General features: G+C 42.6%; 1 long non-coding RNA gene across 1 annotated transcript; it reads left to right on the top strand.

The window, feature by feature from the left end:
* The first annotated feature begins 673 nt into the window (after window positions 1–673).
* LOC140532351 (uncharacterized) lies at window positions 674–15,364 on the top strand. Its single transcript, XR_011976465.1, has 3 exons — window positions 674–777; window positions 12,873–13,013; window positions 14,935–15,364. It is a non-coding gene; the product is annotated as an uncharacterized lncRNA (long non-coding RNA).
* The last annotated feature ends 1,190 nt before the right edge of the window (window positions 15,365–16,554 follow it).

The following is a 16,554-nucleotide window of genomic DNA, read 5'->3' as shown; positions in this document are numbered from 1 at the left end:
GCTGGCCAATCCTGTGACAGAGCTTTGATTGGCCACCTCTTATCCCCTAAAGTCAACACCTAGGGCCCTATGGTAGCATCTGACTTTTCTTAAGGGGCACACAGGAAAGAGTGTGTGCAAAACTGAAGGGCTCCATGAGGGTCCTCGAGCCAGAGCCCACGGTGGGGCAGGAGGTACTGTTTCCCCGATTCCATGCTTTATAGAAGTAGGATTAGTAAACAGACTTAACAGGGAATTAGAGCCATAAGTCTTGAGACAAAAGTTGTAACTTCATTAGTAAAACTAAACAAGACAACAACAAAAGTATTATCTAGGCTTTTGGAAGGTATGCTGGCCTAAAATAATCCAGACATGTTAGAGACCAGCTCTAAATAAAAGGTTAACTATACAGCCTCACTCTTGATTCAGGGCCTGACCACTTCTCCTCTGGAATTAGCCTTTCCTTGCGGCAATCCCCCTCACCCCAAAGTGAGTGGAAGGGATACCCCTGGGAGTCCTGGGAACCTATTGGAGTAGGGTAGATAGCTAGGACGTTGGTATAACCCATGTCCTTGCCATGCTGTCCTGCCTGTCCACTTCATCATTTGAACTCCTGAGAGTGGAAATTGTGATAAGTGCTTTGGATGAGATCACAGAGGGGAGCTATGCCTTTGTCTGCTGATGGGATGAGCCTTAGCTGTTGGCACCACATGGCCTGGCTGGGATCCATCTCTATGCAGTAGGAACGAGGAATTAGTGAATGTCTGCTTGTGTGGACCAACTTCTGCCCTTCTTCAGGTCTTTCATTATTAATTATTCTTAATTAGTCAATTAGAAATGAGTCAGTTAATACTGTGACCTTCTAAGGTATTTGGTTTCTGAGAATCAATTTCTTTTTCCTTTATACATTATCTGGGGCATGGCTCCCAGTTCCCCTTAAATTCAACCCTCAGAGTCCAAGAGGCAACCCTAGTATGGGAGAAATACAGATCTATATTCATGACTGTAACCCCTGAGCCCCCACCAGTGTGTTTCCATTTACATAAACCAGTGCCAATAACACTATTAACTCTTCTATTGTTAAGTTTTTAGAAAAAGATAGTTCCTATGAAGATCTAGCAAGAAGATAGAATGCATTTCTTTTCATATCTGAGAGTAAACTCTTATAGCAACCCAGCCCCTGGGTAAAGTACATTCACATTCAAAGTGATTGCGAAGGGGCATTCACATCACCAAGTTCATTCTGAATATGGCACACCTGATGAATGAGTCACTCTAGCACTTTCTTAACTGCCTGCTATTTATATTTGGTGGAACCAGTCACTGGTTGGCTGCAAAATCTGGCACAGACTCTAACTCTTGGACCTCTAGTAACTCACCATTCCAACTTTTCAAAGTTCTCAAGGATGTGGCTATGCCTAATACTTCTTCCCCTAAAAGCAGGAACAACAAACACAGAGGTGAAGAACAGAGACTGATTTTCATGGGCCATATGTTGGCTCCTAACATGAGGAGATAAAGATCTCTCCCCATTCACTGATTCAAACTATGTCTCCCTCACACAAACAAAAACCAAGCAGGAAAAGCAAACAAGGAGATCATTAACTCTAGAACATGAAATATGTTCTAGATGAAAAGGCAAACACAAAAATAATCACATCATATTTGCTGAGACAGCTCCATGGCACCATACTGCACAGGGCACCAGACCTGGAGTCCAGAAGACTCATGTTCAACACTTACTAGCTGGGCAAGTCACTTAACCCTGTTTGCCTCAGTTTCCTCATCTGTAGAATGATCTAGAGAAGGAAATGGCAAACTACTGCAATATCTTTGACAAGAAGACCTCAGATGGGGTCACCAAGAGTCAGACATGACTAAAGCAACTTAACAAGAAACATTTGCTAAATAGATGGCAATAGAAGAAATAATCAAAATACAGTTGTTCACTCAGATGCCTGAGTCACACTCTGTCACCAATGCTCAAAATGTTCAGGGGGACTGAGGAAGGGAGAGAGGGCACAAACTTATAGAAACCTAGAAGGGAGGTACATGAGTAGGGAATCCCATGTGCTCACTACATCTCATGACTCTGGACCACATACATCCCTTTTATCATCAGGGAAGAGTTTGTACTGCATGGCACCTCCTGGCTGGAACAGCTGTTCTTCTGGACCTCTCCATTTTCTTGTTGAACAATGCCAGTTTTTGGCTACTCTTGGGCCAGTGAAGCAGTGGTAAGGTTTTTTAGCAAATAACAATCCTGAGCCTGGGAGCTGCAGAGTCTCTTGGATCTTTCCCTATGATTAAAAGTAGCTCTCTATAAGCCTGAGCTCTGCAAAGCAACTCAGGTCTGCTCTCTTTGGGCTTTGAGGGCAGATCTCTGAGGGCTTTCTCAGAAAGCTTCCTTCTCAAGCTATGGATGTTCCTAAAAAGCACGGCAGCTTTTTCCCAGCCAGCTGATCAAACTCTCTAGGACTCAGTTTTCTTCAATAAGCTCTTAGCATAAAAGTTTTTCTCCAATCAGATCAGTTCCCTGCATCAACTACAAAATCTGTCTGTCTCAAGTCAGCTGGAAGAGCTGTCGGTTTCTCCATTGACTTCTGGCTTCTGATACTTACACTTCTGTAAACAGCTTATCTCATTGGTTTCTTTTTGGCAAATCAAGCCAACAAACATGGATTGAGCACCTACTATGTGATTGGCAATGCACCAGATTCTGAGATACAAAGAAAAGAAGGAGAACAGTTCCTTGGATCAGGGCCTCCTAATATGTGGTGACTCCCCACCCCTTCCTCGATTAGGCTGAGAAACCCCCAATCCACATTTCTGCCAGACACAAACAATTCATACATAATAGACTCCTGGTCCCCCCAAAGTTCTTTGATTCAGACTTTCCATGCTGTAAACGGGGCTGTGTGTAAATGAGCTGCTGGGACACAGTGGCATCGTAACAATTGGTCAAAATTTGGCCTGCTTTTCTCTCAGGTTGTCTCAGAATAATTTCTGTTTCTCCTCACATCCTTTTTCTCTGTATTTCATATGAAATGTCCTTTTTCTTCCCTGTTCAACAAATAAAATGTCAAAGAAAAGAACATAGCCATAAGGGACCTCCCATGTTCTATCTGCACAGAGATGTTGGAATAAATGGAAGTGATTGTTATTCACCTCACAACTATTTCCAGTCCAGATATGGGATTGCCTTGGTCTAGGGAACTCAGGTGAAGAAACAGGGATGAGACAACTAGGTGGTGCGGTGGATAAACTGTTGGTCCTGGAGTCAAGAACACCTGAGTTCAAATCTGACTTGGACACTTCCTAGCTATATGACCCTGGGCAAGACATCTCCATCTACTTCAGTTTCCTCATCTGTAAAATAGGGACAATAACAGCATCTACCTTGCAAGGCTGTTGTGAGGGTGTTATCACAAATAAGATAATATTTGTAAAGCACTTAACACAGGGCCCGGCACATAGTCGGTACCTAATAAATACTTCCTCCCTTCCCTCCTCTCTCTCTCCCTTTCTTCTTCTCTGCAACACAAGTCTCAGGGTGCCTGAAGCACTGAGAGATGGAGTGCCTTGCCCAGTATGTATGGAGCAGAGGTAAGACCAGATCTACCTGACTCTACCCACTGGACCACACTATCATTATGCAAATACAGTGTACTGATAAAATGTCAACAGTTATACTTCGAATGACCTTTGGGATTTGCTAGATCAGTTTCTCCTCACCTACATACACAATGTCTCCTTTTATACCATAATGGATCACCAGCTGAGTTTATGTTTGGGTCATTCATGATTTAACTGAAATTTCATCATTTTAACGTGTGGTGATCATACAAGTGCATAACTGTACATGGTGTAGCTGAAAGATGTCAAAAATCGAGTCAGGATTCATAGGTTCCAATTCTGGCTGTGCCAGGTGCTAGCCTTGACCAAATCATTGCCCCTCTGGGCCCGGGTTCTTCACCTGTAAACACAGGAGTTTGGACTCATCCACATCTGAGGTCCCTTCTCACTCTAGATCTGATGATCAAAGGATAAAAAAATTAGGATTTTGCCTTCCAGAAATTGTATAGAATTTGCCTTTGCCTATTGGTGAAGGTAGCATTGTCATACTTGTGAGAGACAACTCCTGAAAGGAAAGGGAAATTTTATTTTTAAAGAAAGGTCAAAGTGAGATAAGACCTATGCCCTGTAATCACAGGCCAGGAGACTACGATTGTTTTCTTAGCTCTATTATGGCTTAACTATGGTCTTGGAGGAAAAAATTCAGCTCACTTCTCTTTTTTCCTGTGTATAAAATATAGAAAATAGTACTGAATAATCATGTTATAAGAGTTAAAGAAGTGAGAGAGAAGAATCAATTAGTCAACCAATTAGTTAAGGATTAGCTTTGGCACCACCCCATTCTGCTGCATTGTTAGTAATTCCTCCCTTGCCCCAGTTGATTCAGAGATGGGACTTTCTAGGGAGAAGGAGCCTGGTAATTAATTGTTCCTAAATACCAAAACATGTTGATGCCGGTTTCCAACAGAACTGCAGAACAAGTCCACGCCCTGATTCCTGGATGACTTTAGACTGCAGGACACAATGTAACCCAGCTCAGAGAGTCATTGTTTCCCTACTGACCCTTCAGGGTTGGGGGGTGAGGGGGTGGATGGGAATAACCTTGGCACCTGGTGATACAGGGAGAAAACCTCCCAACCATTATGGGCTCAGTGCATGATAAACCTGGCCTTCATTGCTTGGCATCAGTACCAGAAGGGAAAATTAAGCTAAAATTAACAGTGTTCTCTTTGATCACAAGAACACTTTGAGGGGTTTTACCATCTCTCCATCCATAACCCCTCCCCAGGGCTTTTGTATGAAAGTTGGCAGCCAAGTCTTTGTAGCTAGAATGGAAGAGTTAAAGAAAGTCATGTCAGGCTGGCTTGGACTTGGAGAGGGAGACATCCATTCAACTTTGAACATGTAACTCACCTCCCTGCTCAGAGCACTGGGTCAGGCACTGGGACCTTGTCCTCATGGCTCTTACACACATGACTCATGACCCTACACTGACTAGGGCCACTGACAACTATCCAGTTGGTCTTACCCCCACCTCTCTCTCTCTCTCTCTCTCTCTCTCTCTCTCTCTCTCTCTCTCTCTCTCTCTCTCTCTCTCTCTTTCTCCAGGCAAATTGACCTTCTGGCTAGTCCTGTTTCCCATGTGTGGCCCTGCATTTTCTGCGTCTGTCCTTATGACATCACCCTCCCTGTCCACAATGCTTCCCATCTTCACCTCAGGTAGAGTTCATAGGCCATCTCCAAGAAGAAGCCTCCGATGATCAGAAGTCAAAATTTCTTGAGATAACTTTGTACAAGTGCTTGGCTTAGCCCAGAGCCTGGTCCACGGTGGGCTCTGTATAAATGCTTCCTCCCTTCGTCCTTCTCCTCCCCTAAACGCTATGCACTTCAGTTCCAATCTGGTCCATCTTGAAATGTGTGATAGACAAGAGGAAAGCAGGTAGGTCGGCCTGCTTGACAGGGACCCTCATTTCTGGGAGAACATATTGCGAAGGGGTCAGAGAAAAGAGAGGTATAATCCCCTGGTGAAAAATGCTACAGGGATCATGCCAGCCTGGGTGGAGTGGGGGAGGTTCAAAGATGAAATTCTGAAGACACAGTTTGGATGAGAAGGGGAAAAAAGGCCTGGTCTAAGCTCCTAATGGGCAAGTGTGGGGAACTTGCCAACCAGCTCAGAAACTTAGATTTTAACAAAGCATGAAAAGAAAATGGAAGCCAGGAAGGTCACTGCAACCCAGCTAAAACCCTGGTATGGACCCTGCCAGTAATAGGAGTGGAAAAAACTGGGAAGGAGCTGAGCCTGGAGAGGAATGCCAACAACAACAGAAGGTGGAGTTGGGTTGGGTTGGTCTTTGGTGTGTTTGTTTGGTTTTCATGTATTGGGAAAACAAGAGGCTCAGAGAACAGAGAGAACTATGACTGGGGGTGACTGGCCATAGGAAGAAGGCAAAACCGCTGCTCAGAGCTCTTCTCTCTTTCTCCGCGGAGAAGAATATATTTCTGGGAATGACTCAAACAGGGAGATGATGCCCATGATAGAATTGGAGATGGAAAGAGAGCACCTCAATGACCTGCCTGGATGAACAGGCAGATTCTGCCCAGTCTTGTTCATGGAGAATGAAAAGGATGTGGCAAGATGGGGGAAAGATAAATGTTCCCATCTTCCAAAAAGATAAGAGTGGAGTTGGCAAACTATAGGTTAAGGAGATTGACTTCAGTCCCTTGCAGACTTCTGGAGGGGCTAGTTAAAGGGTGGGGGAAGATGGGGCAGGGGAGCTATTAAGGAGGCAGCTCAGTGTGGGGCAGTCACAGGATGGAAAGCAGGAGGTCATTTTTGTTTCCATTGGTACTGGCCTGCCTTAGCAGACATAGCAAAAAGTCTAAGATCCACACAGCACAAGGATGAGATGCTCCTTATTTAGACTGACTACATATGGTTCTGGTGCTTGAGGGAAGCCCTGCCTGAGGATACTGGAATGACCCTGAGTCATGGAGTGGCAGAAATAAATACACCAAGGAGTTAGAAGCCTGGCATCATTGGAACCTTCCCAGAACCTCCAGCCATATTCCCCACATCTGTCAAAGGGGATTAAGGAAATCTGCCCACACCGAGCTCACAAGAGATGTAAATGTGATGATATCTGTGAAAGCCTCTGTAAAATGGACCTGTGGGAAGTATGACAGAGAGCCCATCGACATTAGAAATGGGATTTGAGCTGCAGGTTTCTGGAATGAATATTGGAAGCTTTTCAGCTGCTAAGGTAGTCCTCTTGATTTAAAAAGAAAAACAGAAAACACTTTTTGTCTAAAGAGCTTAATCAGAAATCATTGCCCACTCCAAGTTTGCACACAGAGTTTTATGTCATTTACTTTTTAAAATATAACTTTTGGTCATGGAATATGTATCAGAATTCCTAAAACATATTTTTGTTTGATGGGGCAATCCCTTTGCTAAGCCTACCTAGGTCTTTCAGAAGGGTCATGGATCATCACCACCACCCCTTCAACACCCCACCCCCACTGTCCACTGTTCTGTCCCTGTCTACCCACAGCTATTTGTCCCATCATTGTTCACCTTTGGAACAATCTGGTTATTAATAGCTTATAAGTTTCTCAATTTCATATGATATGAATTACTTCTTGTCTTTTGTGATCATCTCTGTCCCTATTGGGTTGAGAATTCTTCCCCTACCCATAACTATGAGAAGTCCCTCATTTTATTCTTTTATAAATGGTTCTAGAGTGATTTTAATATTCAGAGTGCTTGCTCATTTTTAGACCATTGGGGGTGTCTGCTATAAGGTGCTGGTCTAAACCTAATTTTTGCCAGACTGTTTTTCGATTTTCCTAGCACTTCTTGTCAAATAAGGAGTTCTTCTAAATGATTTCATTAAATGCATTTGTTCCTGATTCTTCCTTCTCTAATATGTTCCACGGGTCCACTTCTCTATTTTTTAGCCAGTTCCAAGTAATTCTGACGATAACTGCTTTACAATGTAATCTGACGTCTGGTAGTCTTTTCCCCCTTCATTCCTACAGTCCTGAATCACTTCCCTGGTGCTTCTAGGTCTTTTGTTCCTACTGAATTATAATTATTTTACCTAGTTCTAAAAAACATCCCGTTGGCAGTATGAATGCGTGAATGAATGAATGAAAAAGCATTTATCAAACCCCTATTATGTACCAGGCACTGTGCTGAGCTGTAGGAATGCAAATACCTAAAGAAAAACAGTCCCTAACCTCAGAGTTTATAGAATATACATAGAATATATACATGTGGAAGAATATACATGGAATAATGGTGGCCATCAAGGAGAGGTTCACTCCAGGAGACCCAAGAATGAGACACGGCCTTTCCAGGGGGACCAACATACAAAGTGGCCAAAGGAGGGGAAGATACCAAGGCTGTGGGAGGAAATGTCAATCTTTGTTGATACCCAGAAAAAGCTGACTGAGAGAATGTCAGTCATTAACAGCCTAGATGTCTATTCTCCCCCCTATTCAAAATATTTACGAGGGTCAGTTCTACCCTACTTGATGGAACTCTGGATAAGGGCATGAGTAGGAAACAAGCAGACTTTTACAAGTATCAGTGGACCACATCTTTTCCATCTCACCATCAACTGAGATGGAGAGAATATAAGATCCCATTGTCCACTGACTGTGAAAAAAAGCGTTTGGCTCATGGGCTCTTTTCCAAAGATGTTTCCCATTTATATTCCAACATCATTCAGAATTTCCTGAAAGATGTAACAACAGAAATAACTCTGCTTAATGATAAACAGCAGGGGAGGAATAAAACAGGAAGTATTTGCCCTGGGGATGGAACAAAGTACAGGGTCTAGGTCATGGAAGCATTCCCTGGGGACGGTGAAGTGCTCTTATTTGTAAATGACATGGCATTGGTTGCATAAAGCCCGAAGACATGGCAGAGATTGCTGGGAGAAATCTGTGATCACTCAAAGGAGTTTGGCCTGTCCTTCCACACAAGAAAGACCAAATGGCTAAAGAATGTCCACTGCCTAGATTTCAACCCTCATCGGAGTAAACACCCTATAGACCTCATCTAACTGTATGAATGTCTTTGACAGCCAATGTAAATACACAATGAGATGGGCAAAAGTAGGAAGGGAGGCTGAGGAAATTACAAAACGCTTTCACCGACCTTAAGCTTCCCACAAGAACAAAAGACTGTCTTTCAATATAGATATTTTATTAATGTTTCTATGTGATAGGGAGACCTGAAACATCACTGCCTCCAAAGAGCTAAAGACAAGCAGCACACAGAGGGTGATGGACAGGCATTGGGCTGCTGGTTACACTCAGGCTATACTCTCTAACCAAGAAAGAGCTCCAGAGAAGGCCAGCTGCCACCACTGGCTTTCCTCTCTGAGAGATGGGGAGGAGTGGAACTTACTACCAGCAAAATCTCAGCCAGTGTTCTGCCTTGCCTAGCCATGTGGTTCTCAGATCTGCTTCAGAAACTCTGAACTCTCTTTCTGGTGTCTTTCTCCCAAAATTCTCTTTAAAACAGACCCAGGATTTCCCAGAGTTTGTGGAGTCACATGGCAGCACCAAACTGGCTTTCATTTCTTTCCCTTTTCTTATACCTATCATTTGCTTTCTACAAAGCTAGCTTCAGCAACCTCAGAGAAAGAGGACATCTTTGCTTTATGCCTATATTAGTTAGGAAGACTTCTAATGTTTCTCCATTGCATAGAATATCTTTTCATTTTATACATACATATTAATCACATTTTTAAAAGTCCTCATATCTTTATTTTGTAGGGGTGTTTTATATGTGAGTGTTTTAGTCAAAGGCATTTTATGCATCTATGCATACAATAATAGCTGATCACTTAACCCGCTTTGTCTGGCCAACCCCAGAACAGCTCATGCTTCACAGCCCTTCTGTCTGTCCCCCGGGTCCTCCTGACATCTGTCCTGCCACTACGTGGGTTCTCTTCTTCCCTTTCCATCTCCTGCTCTAGGCATAATAATGGAATCAGTGCTATCATTGTTTCTGGAAATGGCCCAGTGATTCTACTTACCATGTGTATGACTCCCCGGAGTAAAACTCACTTCTGTGGTAGGGACACACACACACACACACACACACACACGCACACACGCATCTATATTTATGCGTTCTCCTGTTCTCAGGGCTCAGACTAGTGCCAAGCACCTAGTAAGTCCTTGGCAGTTTTTTTCCCACTTATTCATTCATCCACCCAACCAGAATCCGAGGTCATGAATTTGATTTTGTCCCAGTTTGTCTGTTGGACTAGTCTTAAAGATCACCTGAAAGTATCAGCTATGGGCAATGTTGCTATCAAAAGGGAATCTCAATGAGATGTGACAAGTGGTAACCACATTTATGTAGTGGATTCCTGCTTGTTTTAAGATGCAAGATGCAATTATTCTTCCTAGAAAACAAGCCTCTTGGAATGGTCTCCCCCCCCCCGCCCCCCCCCCCCCCCCCCCGCCCCATGTCTTGCTCTAGTCGTTAATTTTATTGGGACTACTTATAGTGGTGTCTTAAAAGCTGAACCACCCAAACCTCTTGGCTAGGCATTCTCAGAGAAGGATCTTTGCCTCTGGAATTCATCCCTCTGGGCAGTTTGCCAGGGGCTCAGTTTGGCTTCTCTGGGGCATGATGCAAGAACCAGGATTCATTTTGGTTCAAATTCTGGCTGACTTGGTTGTTTTGTCTAGGGCTTTACTTCTTGGCCATTCTTTTTCTGTGCAGATCAAGCAATTTAACGACTATTCTTCCCAGACCATTGAAAGGTAGAAATTAGAGCTGGTAAAGGCCTAATGGTTAAGCCAGTCCTCTCCCAGCCCCTTGACATCACAGCATTGCTGCCCACAATAAGACGTCGAGGGCTTTGTTCAGTCTGGTTTTATGTATCCCCAGAAAAATGGAACTGCCAGTCTGTTGCTTCAGGTAACTGACTATTCAGTTAAGCTATCTAATAATATCTAATAATCTAATAATTAGCACATTTTTTTCTGATATTTTGCCCAATTTTTTTTCTCCTAAGTTCAATCTATTTTTTCTGTAAGCATTTTTTTCTTTAGAGTTTATGCTTTTCAAAGAGGTATGGAATGCTATCATGTTTGCACTAAGTTCATGCTATGACTATTTCCTCTCCCCTTCTGCACCTTATTTAATCCCTCTTCCTCCAGTTTCCTTAATATATCTTTCTGCTATGGCTCTTCTACCTTGTCTCCACTTTGCTTGCCTGCAAGTGGACCAGTCACATGGAGAGGCTTCATTTTTTAACAACAGCATCCTTCTCTCCCTCATTATAAACTCATCTAGTTAACAACTGTCCAGGATCATTTTTAGGTAGATGTCTGAAGATCATCGCAAGGAATATTAAATAAGCCCCTCACATACAACACCATTAAGTTATTCCCTGGTTTTTGAGAGGCAATATGGTACAATGGCTAGGACACTAGATTTGGAGCCAAGAAGACAGTGGTTCAAATCCCACCTCTGGGTGACTATGGGTCTCAATGTCTTACTATGTAAAATGAAGGGATTGGATGCCCAGGCTTCTAAGACCCCTTCCAGCTCTAAAACAATTCTATAACTGAATTTATTCCTATCAGTAGCCCTGGTAACCATATCAGGATGAAATTCAAAGTTCTGATTTTATCATTGGCTGTGTAACTTAGGGCAATTGCCCCAAACCCTTTATATGTCTCATGCTCCACACTTGAATTTCCTCCAGTCCCCCTCCCAGTGATATCATGAAAATAAGTCATTGGGTTTGAGGACTGAGAAGAGCTCTTGGAGATATTGTCTCTGCCCCAGAGAGTCATGCACAAGCCCAAGGTGATGAGTTAGTTATGTTGAAAATTACTGTTGAAATGCCTCAGTTTGTTATCACCACTTTGGCGATTCAATTAAAAATATTGATTAATTTTTTTTAATTGCTCAGATGATCACACAGATTCAGAGGTCAGCCAATATTTGTTTCTGGGTTTACAACAATCTACTTTTATTTTTCAGTGTTTCTACTCCTTTCTCAAGGTAATTAAAGATTAGATAGGCTAGGACCACAATTAATCATTTTTCCAAAATCTTAGACTGTTTCCCAGGCTTTCCCTTCGTTTAGCTTAAATGCTTAGAAAGTACACAATTCCCTGACCTGCATTAACTATTCATCCAGCAAAATGCAAAGGCACACATCACCCACATGTCGGAAGGAAAATAAAATCGGGGAGGTTCCGGAGGCCCCTTTCTAGTTGGGACGATGGCTCAGGTCACAGCAATGCCAGCAGCTTCATTCTTCATTTCCCGAGCTGACAGCCTTTCTGTCAATGCCTTAGCAAAGAGAAGGGTGATGCAGACGGGGGCCAGGTATCCCCTGACTGGACAAAGGAGAGAAAACCCAAGCTCTTGTTCCCTCTTGTTTGGCACTCAGCCACCAACCCCTAATCTCTGGATTTAAGACAGATTATATGTAAGCAATAGCCTTAGCAGGTATTATATAAGGCACCTCTGGTATGCTGGCCCTCCAACCTCCCTGCTTTACAGTTACTCCTGTTCTGAGAGAACACAAGTTATTTAGGGTTTCATTTGCTCTTACAAAATAATGGGGGACTTACTTTGGGTAAATTGTGCAGCTTTTAGAAATGGAAATAAATAAAAATATACAGCCACGGCATCATATTTTTCCCCCAGGAAATAGTTTCTGAATAATACGGGAAAATGTAGCATGAGAAAATTATTAAATAGAGTAAATAATACAAAGAAATGCCCTAGTTATGTGGGGATCTTTATAGTCTCAAACCTATTCCAAGAAAAAGAAAATGTTAAATTCTAACATTTATGGACTTGCTAAAACAACACAGTAAAAACAGAGGCCCAGTGGATCTGAGAGCATGTATGGGATGCAACATAGCACCAGAAGAAATAATCTTACGGGAGAAAAGTGATTTCTAAATGGGAAAGTTCTATATAAAGGAAAAATCAAATAGAGGGGAAAAAAGAATATGGCTTCTCAGGGATTCGGGCTTCTTCTTTTTCTTGGCTTTCTTTCTTTCTTTTTAAATGCCCTAAAGGCAGTGAAAAGTATTGGGGAATATAATTTCTGAAGTTTTGCTGGGTATAATTTTCCAAGTGTTATCATATTTCCAATATTGATAATTTACAATGAATTCAACGAGACGAGCAAATTATTAGCTCCAGGCAGCAAAGTGTTTCATAAATGTTTTAATGTCTCAAATCTTGTTTTATAAAAATAATTTTATTAGTATTTTTAAATGATTTAGAATTATTTAATGTTACACCTTTGTTTTAAAAGATGAAGATAAACAGGGAAGGAGAACAAACAGCCTCTGCAGCTCGGATTGCAGCCCCTGCAATGCAAAGGGGTTCTTAAAATTCTGCTCCTCACCGCCGTGCCTGTTCCCATAGAAACCAGTGTTATATCCTTGAAAACAAGGTAAGCGCTAAAATAATCACCATTATAAATATCCATTATAGAAATGTAAATACAGGCAATTGAAATGATTTCAGATGATTTTGAAATTGCATATCATTTCCCAAACCATAATGATTCTTTCAGAGCAGTTATCGACTGTCATATAAATACGGCATTTAGAAAATTTTTAAAATTCTTATGATTTGCTTGTAAGACCATAATCGCCTTTTCAAACAAGCCTTGGGCATGCAAATGCTGAGTTTGGAACATCACTGTGGTGCCAAATGGCTTTGCTGGGCTCGACCTATCTATGCATCGGGACAACTTTCCTCTATATTCTTGAGACTGTGCTCAGAAGGCGCCTGTTACATTGTAATAAGGTCCTTGGGATCCTAGGGGATGATTGTGCAAGTAGCATTTTTCACATTTTTTTTATTTACAAAGTAATTGATGAGGATAAAGGAGATAAAAAAGGTTTCTTTGGTGAGATTGTGGTCCTTCTAACCATCTAGAATCAATCATGGGATTCAGAATGTTCTTTTAATAAAGGAGAAATACATGAAGGAACCTTGAAAAGAAGCAGCTTGCAAAGATAGAATATGAACTGAAGATGTTGAGGAAATGTGAATCTGTCTAAGAGAAAATGGAAAAAGCAAACAGGCCAAACGTTTGGTATGTTGCCTGGTTATTACAGGAGACATCACGGTCTCTGATCCAAGTACAGTGTATTGTTCACGGTGGGCATTTTCAGAAGCCCACACGGTTTGTTTTACTTAAACATCTGCATTATATGCTGAAAAAGGAAATGCCAAGCAGGAAGCATAGAAGAGTCTCTGAATTTCTTTTTTTTAAAATATATTTTACTAATGTCTTTTGTTTTCACAAGGCTCATTCCCGGTAAGATTAAACCCTCCCTTGTGACAAAGAAAAACAGTTAAGCAGTGGGAGGTAACAGAGCCCTTTGTCTGACATATACAGCATGTTGTCCAAGGAGTCACCCACCTCTCTACCAGCACCTCTCCAGCACGAGGGAGGAGGTGTCTTTCATTCTCTCTCCTGGCCCTTTGCTGAATTTTCCATCATTCGGAGTTCACTTCCCTTTTACAATCTTTCCATTTATGTGGTTGTCAGCCTCTGTATATTGTTCTCTCGGCTCAGTTTAAACATCTTCCTATATTTCTTTAAATTCCTCACTTGCACCATTTAATACTACATGAGAATATTCTGTTACATTCCTGTACTAGAGTTCTGCAATTGATGGATGCCTACTTTCTTTCCAATTCTTTGTTATCACAAAGAGTGCTGGTAGGAATATTTGGGGATCCTCGGAGGTTTTTTAAAGACTGAAACTGGTCCTGGCACTACTATTACAGGGTGGGGGGTGGAGTCAGGTAACATATGAAGTTAAGTATTTCTTCATCTTACCATCATTTAGCACTTCTCAGTAAAAAGAACAAATGTATAGTCGTAATGATAAGCAATTATTATTTCAGCTGTAGCAATTAAAATATCTTGGGTAGGAATTCCTTATTCAACATATATTCACAGATATAAAAATATGGATTAGCAACTTTTTGTGATGGCAAAGAATTGGAAACTGAGGGGATGTGCTTCCACTGGAGAACAGCTGAACAAGTTATGGTCTATGAATGTGACAGAATACCATGGTACCATAAGAAATTCTGTAGGGGATGGTTTCAGAGAAACTTGGGAAGACCCCTAGGAACTGATGCAGAGTAAAGTGGTCAGAACCAAGAGAATACAATGCAGCAACAACATTATGAAAACAAGCAGCTTTGAAGGACTCAACAGCCACCAACAATCCCAGAAGACCCAGGATGAAACATGAGGCATAGAGGGGACAGAGGCAGGGTCTGGAGAGAGACAAGCATTTGGGGACACGACCAATACATGAATTGATTATGCTTGTTTTTGTTTTCAGTGCAGGGAAGGATGGATAAAAAAGTGAAATCTAATTTTAAAAAGAATGAGGTGGTGAGATAGGAACCAGCCCAACCTGGCCATAAAAGCAGATACCACTGGGAGCTTCACTTCCTGACCTGCTTTGTTATAGACAAAGCCCAATCGTGATGGGAGGAGAGATGAGAAAAACCACCAAAGTCCTCAGATTTCTGTGTCCATTTGCAAACTATGAAAGTCTAATGGGGCTAAAAACTGGCAGTGCCCTCGATCTTCCTGGGATGGCACTCTTGCTCATCCTTCATCCTGATGGGTGCAAACAGAACAAAAAAGCCTACGAGATGGGACTGAAGCTGACAAAATGAAAGTCAAGGGCTTTTAGGTGGAAATGGTCTTGTCTTTTTTTTTATTAAAGGTCCCTGGTTTCTGTGGTCAGTCAGTGCTGGAGGGCCCACCAGGCTCGATCTCCAGGGCAGGTCTCATCCTGGGACTCCTCTTGCATGCATCCCTTCACAACTTCACTCCCAGTGCAGGCAGCATCCTCAAATTCTCTGTGCATTCAATGCTCTCCCAACAGGGTGGGCTTGGGTTGGAGGTTCAACAGAGAGCAGGCCTTTAAATGCCAGGGGGACAACTTTCTGGAGGGCAGGAAAGGCACAGGCATGGCTGGCCTTAAGCTAACAGTGACCTTTGAGATTTGCCAGACATTTTATAAATATTATCTCATTGGATCCCCTCAACAATCCCGTGAGAGATGCCACTGTTATCCTCATTTTACAGATGACAAAACTTATGCAGACAGAAGTTCAATGACTTCCTAGTGACAGGGTCATAGGACAGCTGGGTGGCACAATGGAGAGTGCAGAGTTGGTAGTCAGGAAGACCTGAATTCAAATCTGACCTGAGACACGCGCTAGTTGTGTGACTCTGGGCAAGTCACTGTACCCTGTTTGCCTCAGTTTCTTCATCTGTAAAATGAGTTGGAGAAGGAAATGGTAAATCTCTCTGGGATCCCTAAAGAAAGTCCTAAATGGGGTCACAAAGAGTTAGACATGACCGAGCAACTACAAAAGTGACAGGGTCACATAGTTGACAAGTGTCAGAGGCCATATCTGAATTCAGGTCTTCCTGACTTCAGGCCCTAGGTGCCAGGTAGACTTCTCAGGTGATGGGTTCAAGTACCCCCTCTTCCACACCACACACAACTGAAACAGCAGTATGCTCCTCTAGGACGGCTGGGTGGGTAAGCCTGGTGCCCACCAAATGGTGGGGGGAAATGGATGTCTCATATGAGCGATGGCCCAGACTGCTGTATGGTTCAGGTGCAGCTCCCACAGTGAAAATGAAGTTCAAATACAAGTCAGCAGAATTGGATTGGCAAAGGTTGCAGGGCAGTCATCACTGAAGATGACATGCATAAAAGAGGTCACATTGGAGCAGGCACATGTCAAGTCTCTCCATGTGGTGTGTGTGTGTGCATGCACGTGTGTGGTGTGTGGTGTGTGTGTGATATATATGTGAGGGTATATGGTGTGTGGGGGGTGTGTGTGGGGTGTGTGTTTGTGTGTGTGTGGTATGTGGTATAGGGGGATGTGTGGTGTGTGTGTATGTGTGTGTGTGTGTGTGTGTGTGTGTGTGTGTG

Source organism: Notamacropus eugenii, chromosome 3, assembly GCF_028372415.1.
Source record: "Notamacropus eugenii isolate mMacEug1 chromosome 3, mMacEug1.pri_v2, whole genome shotgun sequence".
Lineage (NCBI taxonomy): Eukaryota > Metazoa > Chordata > Mammalia > Diprotodontia > Macropodidae > Notamacropus > Notamacropus eugenii.
Note: the sequence above shows the minus strand (reverse complement) of the source record. Positions and strands in the feature narration are given on the sequence as shown.